At 35.6% G+C, this 11,381-nt stretch overlaps 1 non-coding gene across 1 annotated transcript; it reads left to right on the top strand.

Moving 5' to 3' along the window:
- Positions 1–516: 516 nt before the first annotated feature.
- On the top strand, positions 517–622 carry LOC130983987 (small nucleolar RNA R71). The gene has a single exon (XR_009087950.1). It is a non-coding gene; the product is annotated as a small nucleolar RNA R71 (small nucleolar RNA).
- Positions 623–11,381: the final 10,759 nt, after the last annotated feature.

Genomic DNA, 11,381 nt, shown 5'->3' with positions numbered 1-11,381 from the left:
GGTTGATCTCTCCACCCAAAATTTGGGTGATTTCTCCACTCCTGATTATAAGTCTTAGAGTATGGATCATTGTTGGGGTTTCTAGGAGCATTCTCCATGTAATTGACCTATTCAGTAGAAAATTGAGCATAATCATAATTCTCACCTTGCATATAGTTACCAGTCATGTCATAAGGGGCCTCTTGAGGTGCAGTCTGAGTGTTGACAGCTGAAACCTGCATCCCACTCAATTATTGAGTAAGTAAATTCATATGCTGTGACAAGATTTTGTTTTAAGCCAGAAGAGCATTAAAAGCTTCCACTTCTATAACGCTTTTCTTCTGAGGAGTCCCATAGTTCACAGGATTCCTGTTAGATGCGTATAAATATTGGTTGTTAGCAACCAACTCAATAAGCTCAGTAGTCTCCTCTGGTGTCTTCTTTATGTGCAATGAACCACCTACAGAATTATCTAAACACATCTTGGACATTTCACCTAAGCCCTCATAAAAGATATCCAACTGAGTCCATTTAGAGAACATGTTTGGAGGACATTGCCTAGTCAGTAGCTTGAATCTCTCCTAAGCTTCATAAAGGTTCTCACCATCTTTCTGCCTGAAAGTCTGAACCTCCACCCTTAGCTTAGTCAGCTTTTGTAGTGGGAAAAATTTAGTCAGAAATCCAGTGATCACCTTGTCTCAAGTATCCAGACTCTCCTTGGATTGAGAATCTAACCACAGCTTTGCTCTATCCCTCACAGAAAATGGAAGAGCATGAGTTTATATACCTCAAGATTCACTCCGTTGGTCTTCACAGTATCACAAATCTACAAAAAATTAGAAATAAATTGATTTGGGTCTTCATGAAAAAGTCCATGATACTGGAAATTTTGTTGCACAAGTGTGACTAGCTGAGTTTTCAGTTCAAAATTGTTTGCAGCTATAGGAGGCACCACAATGCTTTTTCCATAAAGATCTGCATTGGGAGCAGTGTATGAGCCAAGCACTCTTCTAGATTGCTCATTATCATTCATATTTGCCATATTGGCATTCACATCACGATTCTGATCCATGCTCAGATTTTCACTAGCCTTATAAAATCTAGTTTGTTGCAAATGCCACCTCAAATTTCTTTTAGGTTCAGGATCAAAATCTATAAGAGGTTCCTTGTCCCTGTTCCTGCTCATAAACAGACAGAAGACAAGAAAAATGGGATTCTCTATGTTAGAGTGCAGAGAACCCCCAATGAGGTAACCTGTGTAAAGAAATAAAATAAAACACTAAACAATCAAACAGAGGGATTTTCGAAAATTATATAAACTACTAAAGCCAGAAAATTCAAAATTTATAGAGAAAATTAAACAAGAAAATTAAAATAAAATTAACTAGGTGACACCAAACTTAATTTAAGAAATTATGGAAAAACAATAACACTAATTTTCAAAAATTACTAAGTAAAATTAAATAAAATTAAAACTAAAGTGCCTAATCTAAGCAATCAAACAACTATAGTTGTCAATCACAGTCAATCCCCGGTAACGGCGCCAAAAATTTGGTGCGGAATTTTAACCACAAACTAACCGACAAGTGCACCGAGTCGTACAAAGTAGTACCTCAAGTGAAATGAGGGTCGATCCCATGAGGATTCATGGATTAAGCAATAATGGTGAAGTGATTTGCTTAGTGAGACAAACAGAGCATGGTGTTTTAAGAGTTGAATTGCATAAAATTGTAAATTCAGAAGATTAGAAAGCAAGCAGTAAATTGAGATGAAATATATATGGAGAAAACAGTTAAAGTTTCAGAGATATCTATCTTCTGGATTGACTTTTCTTACTAACTATTTTAATCAAGCAACATTCCATTCATGGTAAACTATATGTGACTAAACCCTAATTTCTTAGACCTTTTTAGTCTCCTCTAACCTTTATAAACCGCCAATTCCATGGTCACTCAATTCCAATTAGAGGGTTATTTTCAATTCTAGTTTATGTGCCACAGAAACCCTAATTACCCAAATATAAGAGGATTATATGTCACGTATCCTGTTAAGTCCAGATAATTAAAAGTTTAGGAGAAATTATTTTCAAGATGTTGTTCAAATAAAGAGCTTTTCCAAGTTATACAAGAACTCAATTAGAACAAGGGTTATACTTTCGTTATACCCAAATTCATAAGATAGAGAACAAAAACAATTCTTGAAATAAAAATCAGTACATGAATTAAAATAGAAAAGTAATAGTATTAATCCATACAATAGACAGAGCTCATAACCTTAACAGTGGAGGTTTAGTTGCTCATGGTCTAGAGAGAAAACAAGGATTTTGTAAAACTGTAAATTGCCGAATGAGGTAGAAGAGAAGAGATGAGAAGAGCCAGAAGGGCTAATTCTTTTCTCTTTTATATCTAATCCTAATTAATGTAAATTATATTTCCTAAAACTAAATAATATATTTTCTATTTTTAATTAAAATAAGAGTTTTAATCAGAATAAAAACGAATCTTTGAATGCTCTTTGTCATGCGTGGGGGCCATTGAACTTGGCATGCTTGGACTAGCACCTAACTTGAGAAGGGATTGCGCCTAACTTGAAGGAAGCAGAACCAATTTATGTATTGATGTTGTGTCTGGCGCTTAACTTGAGAAATCTCAAGTTAGGCACCACCTTGGCAAACTCCTTAGACGGCCCTTGCTTTATCCTAGCGCCTAACTTGAGATTTCTCAAGTTAGGCGCCACCTTGGCTGCTTTGGATTAATGGATGTAGTTGATTTTGGCGCCTAACTTGAGAAATCTCAAGTTATGCGCCACCCTTGCAGAATTGATGAAAAAGAAGTATAGACTATTATATGTCATTGGAAAGCTCTGGAAGTTAGCTTTCCAACGCTTTTAAAATCCTGTCAATTGAACCTTTGTAGCTTGAGTTATTAAGGTTAGAGTGCAGAGAGGTTAGGGTTGACAGCATCATTTTCTCTCTTTTTATCTACAGAAACTCCATCAAATCTATCCGAATGCTACCTGAAATAAATAGAGCTGCAAACGACTCAAAGTAGCATCCATAGTGCTAAAAGTTAATTAATTCTTGATTAAACTCAACAATTTGAATACAAATTCCTTAGGAAAATATAGGAAAGATGCTCACACATCAGTAGGCTAGCTAGAGGAGGAACTTGGTTCCTCTATACAAAGTCTGAAACGATTATCTATTAGACCATTATATTTTTTTTCTAATTTGATTCCTATCTTGTTCAGTATCGTTAGCTGGTGGTTCAATTAATGTTTGTGTAAGGGATATTGGCTAACTAAATTGATGATGGAGAACGATCATTCTGTCCTAATATGTCTAAAATATCAATTGTAGCATAGTGCACACTGTTAAAAGTAACGCTTGATGGAAGTGCACCAGACAAGATATGAAACTACTTTATCAAGTCAACCTATAATACATAATAAAAAAGTTTATTAAACAATGAATATGTACAATCCAATATAATATTTATTAGTAACTATTATTAAATAATCTCTTTTGCACTATGACAAGTCGCCTTGCATAATTCTCTATAGAGATATGACAATGCTGCCAATCCCCAATTATATGACCCGACAACCTCAAAGTCTTCCAGAAGTGGTAGCTACATCATGTGAACATATTTGTCAGAGTGATCAGGAGATACTAGTCCCCCGATAAGCCTTAGGTTGTAAAATCATACATACTGAGCCACAAACACTAAGTCATTGTCATCCTTAGCTGGAACGTGATGAAAGTGGTCACATAACACCTGGTTCCTTGGTGGAACCACACCTAGTAACCTTACATATAGCATCTCGATCACTATTAGTTGGTCTAGTAACCATTCGACCATCAACTGTGAGACCTAGAATCATGCCAATATCCTCAAATGTGACTATGCACTCTTCTAGGGACAAGTGAAAAATGTGTTTTTGGACGTCATCTCCCTTGGCTAATATAGATATTAAATGATGTTAATAGTGCAGCATTCCATGTGAGAGTGGATCATGATACTTGTCCATATCATGTATCCTATCAACGAGTACTTAATTAGTCAACCCCTTCCATATGTGCTAGGAAACATGATACTCTTGTAATTTAAATCCAATGTATTTAAAGGGTGTGGGTTGACACGGGTAGCCATATCCTATATATAATACAGTTCATATGTAAAATTATATAATTTTTTCATAATGACAACATATCTCAATTTGTATGATCATAACATAAAAAAGTTCTCAATTGAATACTCAAAGTTGCAAATTATGTAAGAGTGTTCATCATATCAAAGTTCTCAACTTAATTAACTCAACAAAACATAATAGTACCAAATTAAATAATAAATGTAAGATCATGACCCTACTTGAAAGGAAGGTTTTGATTCATCATGTCTGCCTAATCGCTCCTTGTGAGGGTAACACCTTTGATTGTCTCCCACATATCCACACAGTATGCATGTCTACTTATCCGCGAGCATCTTGTACCCTTTTTCCCTTTGTTTTCTAGTTATTTTTAGTTCGAATTTATTAAGTTTTATTATATTTTAGTGCAAAAATCCTATTTGGATGCTATTTTGAGTTGTTGTGGTGTTTTTATTATTTCAGGTGAAATTCGGACGAATTGGCAGAGTTTTGTGTAAAAACAAAGAAAGAAAGTGGATGCTATCAACCCTGACCTCCTTGCATTCCAACAAGCATAACTTGAGCTACAAAGGTCCAATTGCCGCTATTTTAATGGCTTTGGAAAGTGAAATTCTAGAGCTTTTCAACGATATATAATAGTTTATACTTTTTTTCAATAATCATTGCCAATTCTGGCGCTAAACAATGAGCCTGGCGTTTAGTGCCCAAGAAGGACAGAACCAGTGCCCTCATTGCCCATTTTCGGTGCTGAACGCTGGCTAAATGCCTGCTAAATGCCAGAATACGGGCCAACTTCACCCAAGAGAGCATTTTTAGTGGGATTTAGCTTTTTAGTGTTATCTTTTATCTTATTTTAGTTATTTATGAACAAAATATTTTAGATTTAGAATTTAATATCTTATTTTAGTTTCAAATCAAATTAGGTTTAGTTATAAAAGGGGAAGGATTTTGGTGCACGAAAATTACACTCACACTATGTAATTTCGCCCAACTAACCAGCAAGTGCACTAGGTCGTCCAAGTAATACCTTACGTGAGTAAGGGTCGATCCCTCGGAGATTGTTGGCTTGAAGCAAGCTATGGTTATCTTATTATTCTTAGTCAGGATACCAATAGGGTTCTTTAGTTTCAATTGTAAAAAGTGAAAGAGCATGAAATGAGTACTTGTTACGCAGTAATGGTGAATGTGTTGAATTTTGGAGATGCTTTGTCTTATGAATCTCTGCTTTCCTACTATCATCTTCTTTACGCATGCAAGGTTCCTTCTATGGCAAGCTGTGTGTTGGTGGATCACCGTTATCAATGGCTACAATCCGTCCTCTCAGTGAAAATGGTCCAAATGCGCTGTCACCGCACGGCTAATCATCTTCGGTTCTCGATCATGTCGGAATAAGATCCATTGATCCTTTTGCGTCTGTCACTACGCCCAACACTCGCGAGTTTGAAGCTCATCACAGTCATCCAATCCCTGAATCCTAATCGGAATACCACAGACAAGATTTAGACCTTCTGGATTCTCAAGGATGCTGCCAATGGATTCTAGCTTATACCACGAAGACTCTGATTAAGGAATCTAAGAGATACTCATTCAATCTAATATAGAACGGAGGTGGTTGTTAGGCACGCGTTCATAGGTTGAGAATGGTGATGAGTGTCACGGATCATCACCTTCTTCATATTGAAGTGCAAATGAATATCTTAGATAGAAACAAGCGTGTTTGAATAGAAAACAGAAATAATTACGTTAATTCATCGAGACGCTGCAGAGCTCCTCACCCCCAACACTGGAATTTAGAGACTCATGTCATCAGAGAATACAAAGTTTAGATCTAAAATGTCATGAAGTGTAGAATAAATCTCTAAAAGTTGTTTAAATATTAAACTAGTAACCTAGGTTTATAGAAAATGAGTAAACTAAGATAGATAATGCAGAAATCCACTTTTGGGGCCCACTTGGTGTGTGCTGGGGCTGAGACTTGAGCTTTTCATGTGCATCGGCTGTTTCTGGAGTTAAATGTCAGGTTGTAACCTGTTTTGGGCGTTTAACTCCAATTTGCAACCTGTTTCTGCCGTTTAACGCCATAATAGAACATGGAACTGGCGTTAAACGCCAGTTTACGTCATTTATCTTCGAGCAAAGTATGGACTATTATATATTTCTGGAAAGCCCTGAATGTCTACTTTCCAACCCAATTAAGAGCGCGCTAATTGGAGTCCTGTAGCTCCAAAAAATCTATTCTGAGTGCAGGGAGGTCAGAATCCAACAGCATCAGCAGTCCTTTTTCAGCCTGAATCAGATTTTTGCTCAGCTCCCTCAATTTCAGCCAGAAAATACCTGAAATCACACACAAACTCATAGTAAAGTCTAGAAATATAAATTTTGCCTAAAAACTAATAAAAATATACTAAAAACTAAGTAAAACATACTAAAAACTACATGAAATTACCCTCAAAAAGCGTATAAAATATCGGTTCATTAGATTCAACCCTTAGAACAACACCTCTCGGAAGGGATCCTCTCCTCTTTCGTATATTCATACTTTTCTCTGCTAGGGTTTATTTTCTCCATGAGCAACTAAACCTCCATGGTTAAGGTTAGGAGCTCTGTTTATCTTCTATAGATTAAGATTATTGCTTTTCTATTTTAATTAATGTACTAATTTAGTTTCAAGAATTATTTTCATTCTTAATTTTATAAATCTGGGTGGAACGAGAGTATGACTCTTATTCTACATGAGTTCTTGTGATTCTCAAGAGAGTTATCTCGCTTGAGCAACAACTTGAAAACAAATTCCTTCTAAATTTCTAATTACATGAACTAATTGGGATATGTGACATATAATCCTGTTAGCTTTGGATAATTAGGGTTTGTGTGCCATAAACTAGTTTTGAACTTAACCCTCTAATCGGAATTAAGTGACCATGAGAATGGCGGTTAATGAAGGTTAGAAGAGCCTAAATCACTAAGGGATTAGGGTTTATTCATTTACAATTTTCCATGGAATGAATCTTGCATTGTTAAAATAGTTGGTAAGAAAACTTAATCCAAAAATATCTCCGATACCTTAACTGTTTCTCTCATTGATTTCTACACTTGACTATTGTTGCTCAGTCCATCAATCCTCGTGGGACTGTCCCTCACTCACCTAAGGTATTATTACTTGCCGGTTCAGTTGTGGATATTCTAAAAATCCACCCCATCTACCTTGCCTGTGACCCAGTTAAATTCATCTCATTTCCTATCCTAGCTAGTTGTTTTGGTATGTCTAGGATCTCTATATAGCCTAAGATCAGCTAAAAGTGCTTATGGCAATGCTTCTAGCCACCATGCCTCATCTGGTATTAGCTCCCACAAACACTCATATGTCTTGAAGACACTCTCCCAGTTATACACCTATTATAGGAATCCAAACACAAAACTTGTAATACTTGAACAAAGCTATAATTACAAATTTGCTCTTCCAAGTTCAATGTGAACTTTTTTCCACCATCTTGAGCTAAAGGATGATGATGCTCCCACACTTAAAACTTGGTGGAGCTGGTATCGAACTCATAACATAACATAATGAGAAGTTGCCTTCCTACTATTTGCATCCGAAATTCACTTAAAATTATCAGTGAACTCTATGGACTCCACAATCATCTTTACATGAGTATCCGCTTCATGTAAAACCCGAGAAATTAGTGAATAATTAGCAAATAAATTAATTATTATTTAAAGTAATTAGAAAATAGAATTTTATACTTTAATGAAGTAGAAATAATTAAAATATGAGTTTTGACACTAATTTTAAAGATTTTGGCCCAAAAACGGGCCAACAGGCCAAACCGGTTGGACTAGGCCCAAACCGGCCCAAGGCCCATCCTATAAACTCAGCAACGAGCTTCACTTCTTCCTCATTACACTCCTGTGTGGTAAATGACTTTTGAGGTTGTGATAGAGGCTTGTGATGAGCGGATATTGTATACACTTTTTGGTGGTATTTTCATGTAGTTTTTAGTATGCTTTAGTTACTTTTTAGTATATTTTTATTATTTTTTATGCAAAAATCATACTTCTGGACTTTACTATGAGTTTGTGTGTTTTTCTGTGATTTCAGGTATTTTCTGGCTGAAATTGAGGGACCTGAGCAAAAATCTGATTAAGAGGCTGAAAAAGGACTGCAGATGCTGTTGGATTCTGACCCTCCTGCACGTGAAATGAATTTTCTGGAGCTATAGAAGCGCAATTGGTGCGTGATGAGCGGATAATTTATACGCTTTTTGGCATTGTTTTTACATAGTTTTTAGTAAGTTTAAGCTACTTTTAGGGATGTTTTCATTAGTTTTTATGTTAAATTCACATTTCTGGACTTTACTATGAGTTTGTGTGTTTTTCTATGATTTCAGGTAAATTCTGACTGAAATTGAGGGATTTGAGCAAAACTCTGAAAAAGGCTGATAAAAGGACTGCTGATGCTGTTGGATTCTGACCTCCCTGCACTCAAAATGGATTTTCTGGAGCTACAGAACTCCAAATAGCGCGCTCTCAACGGCGTTGGAAAGTAGACATCCAGGGCTTTCCAGCAATATATAATAGTCCATGCTTTATTCGGAGAATGACGACGTAACTTGGCGATAAACGCCAAGTTCATGCTGCTGTCTGGAGTAAAACGCCAGAAAAACGTCATGATTCGGAGTTAAACGCCCAAAACACGTCATAACCTGAAGTTTGACGCCAAGAAATGCCTCTACACGTGGATTGATCAAGCTCAGCCCAAGCACACACCAAGTGGGCCCCGGAAGTGGATTTATGCATCAATTACTTACTCATGTAAACCCTAGTAGCTAGTCTAGTATATATAGGACACTTATCTATTGTATTAGACATCTTTGGTCTCAGTTCTGTTTTATTCTTCATCTTAGGAGATCATTGATCACGTTTTAGGGGGCTGGCCATTCGGCCATGCCTGAACCCTTTGCTTATGTATTTTCAACGGTGGAGTTTCTGCACACCATAGATTAAGGGTGTGGAGCTCTGCTGTACCTCAAAGATTAATGAAGTTCTACTTTTTTTTATTCAATTCCTCTTTTATTCTTATTCCAAGATATTCATTCGTACCCAAGAACATGATGAATGTGATGAGTTAGATAACCCTCATTATTATTCTCACTTATGAGCGCGCGTGATTGACAACCACTTCCGTTCTACATGCAACACAAGCTTGAATGTGTATCTCTTAGATTCCCCAACAGAATCTTTGTGGTATAAGCTAGATAGATGGCGGCATTTATGAGGATCCGAAAAGTCCAACCTTGTCTGTGGTGTTCCGAGTAGGATCCTGGGAATCCAGAAAGTCTACCTTGTCTGTGGTGTCCGAGTAGGATTCCGGTAATGAATGACTGTGACGTGCTTCAAACCTGTAACCTGCTGGGCGTAGTGACAACGCAAAAGAATCAATGGATTCTATTCCAGTAGGGGAGGGAACCAACCGGTGATTGGCCGTACTGTGACAGAGTGCGTGAGCATTAGCTTTCACTGCGAGGATGGGATGTAGCTATCAACCATGGGTGATGCCTCCAGACTGGTTAGCTGTGCGAGTGACAGCCGCATAGGATATTTCCCCCGAGAGGATGAAAGTAGCCACAGTTGATGGTGAACCCCTATACAAAGCTTGCCATGGAAAGGAGTAAGAAGGATTGAGTAGAAGCAGTGGGAGAGCAGGCGTCCGAGAGCTCTACAGCATCTCCATTCCGCTTATCTGAAATTCCTACCAATGAATCTACATAAGTATTCTATCCTTTTTATTATTCCTTTTTATTTATTATTTAATCCAATAAAATATCATGTTTAAATTCGCCTGACTGAGATCTACAAGGTGACCATAGCTTGCTTCATACCAACAATCTCTGTGGATTCGACCCTTACTCACGTAAGGTATTACTTGGACGACCCAGTACACTTGCTGGTTAGTTGAACGAAGTTGTGAAGAAAATAAACAGTGCCCTAAGGGTATATGCCAAAGCTCAAAAGATAGAATAAAATTTATACAACTTAAGAATGTTGAATCACAATTTCGTCCACCAAATTTTTGGCGCCGTTGCCGGGGATTGTTCGAGTATGGACAACTGACGGTTCATCTTGTTGCTCAGATTAGGTAATTTTCTTTTCAAAAATCTTTTTCAAAATTTTTCTTTTATTTTTCATTTTTCTAAACTTTATTTTCGAAAAAATTAATAAAAATTCATAAAATCATAAAAATAAAAAAATTATTTTGTGTTTCTTGTTTGAATCTTGTGTTAATTTTTAAGTTTGGTGTCAATTGCATGCTCTAAAAATCATTCTTGCATTTTTTCGAAAATCCCATGCATTCATAGTGTTCATCATGATCTTCAAGTTGTTCTTGATAAGTCCTCTTGTTTGATCTTGATGATTTCTTGTTTTGTGTTGTTTCTTGTTTTTCATGTGCATTTTTGCATTCATATTTTCCATGCATTAAAGATTTCTAAGTTTGGTGTCTTGCATGTTTTCTTTGCATCAAAAATTTTTCAAAATTATGTTCTTGATGTTCATCATGATCTTCAAAGTGTTCTTGGTGTTCATGTTGACATTCATAGCATTCTTGCATGCATTCATTGTTTTGATCTAAAAATTTCATGCATTGAGTATTTTTGTTGTTTTTCTCTCTCATAATTAAAAATTCAAAAATCAAAAAATATCTTTTCCTTATTTCTCTCCAAATTTTCGAAATTTTGGGTTGACTTGGTCAAAAATTTTCAAAATTAGTTGTTTCTTACAAGTCAAGTCAAAATTTCAATTTTAAAAATCTTATCTTTTCAAAATCTTTTTCAAAAATCATATCTTTTTCATTTTTTTCTATTTTTCGAAAATTTCAAAAATCTTTTTCAAATTATTTTCAAAATCTTTTTCTTATCTTTACATGTAATTTTCGAAAATTCACTAATAATTGATGTGATTGGTTCAAAAATTTGAAGTTTGTTACTTTCTTGTTAAGAAAGGTTCAATCTTTAAGTTCTAGAATCTTATCTTGTAGTTTCTTGTTAGTGAAGTAAATAATTTCAAATTTTTAAAATTAAAATCTTTTTATCTTTTATTTTATCTTTTTTCAAAAAAAAAAAAAATTTCAAAATTTGATTTCAAAATATCTTATCTAACTTACTATCTTCTTATCTTTTTCAATTTTGATTTCAAATCTTTTTCAATCAACTAACTAACTTCTTATTTGTTTCTTATCTTTTTCAAAACTACCTAAC

Source organism: Arachis stenosperma, chromosome 5, assembly GCF_014773155.1.
Source record: "Arachis stenosperma cultivar V10309 chromosome 5, arast.V10309.gnm1.PFL2, whole genome shotgun sequence".
NCBI lineage: Eukaryota > Viridiplantae > Streptophyta > Magnoliopsida > Fabales > Fabaceae > Arachis > Arachis stenosperma.
Note: the sequence above shows the minus strand (reverse complement) of the source record. Positions and strands in the feature narration are given on the sequence as shown.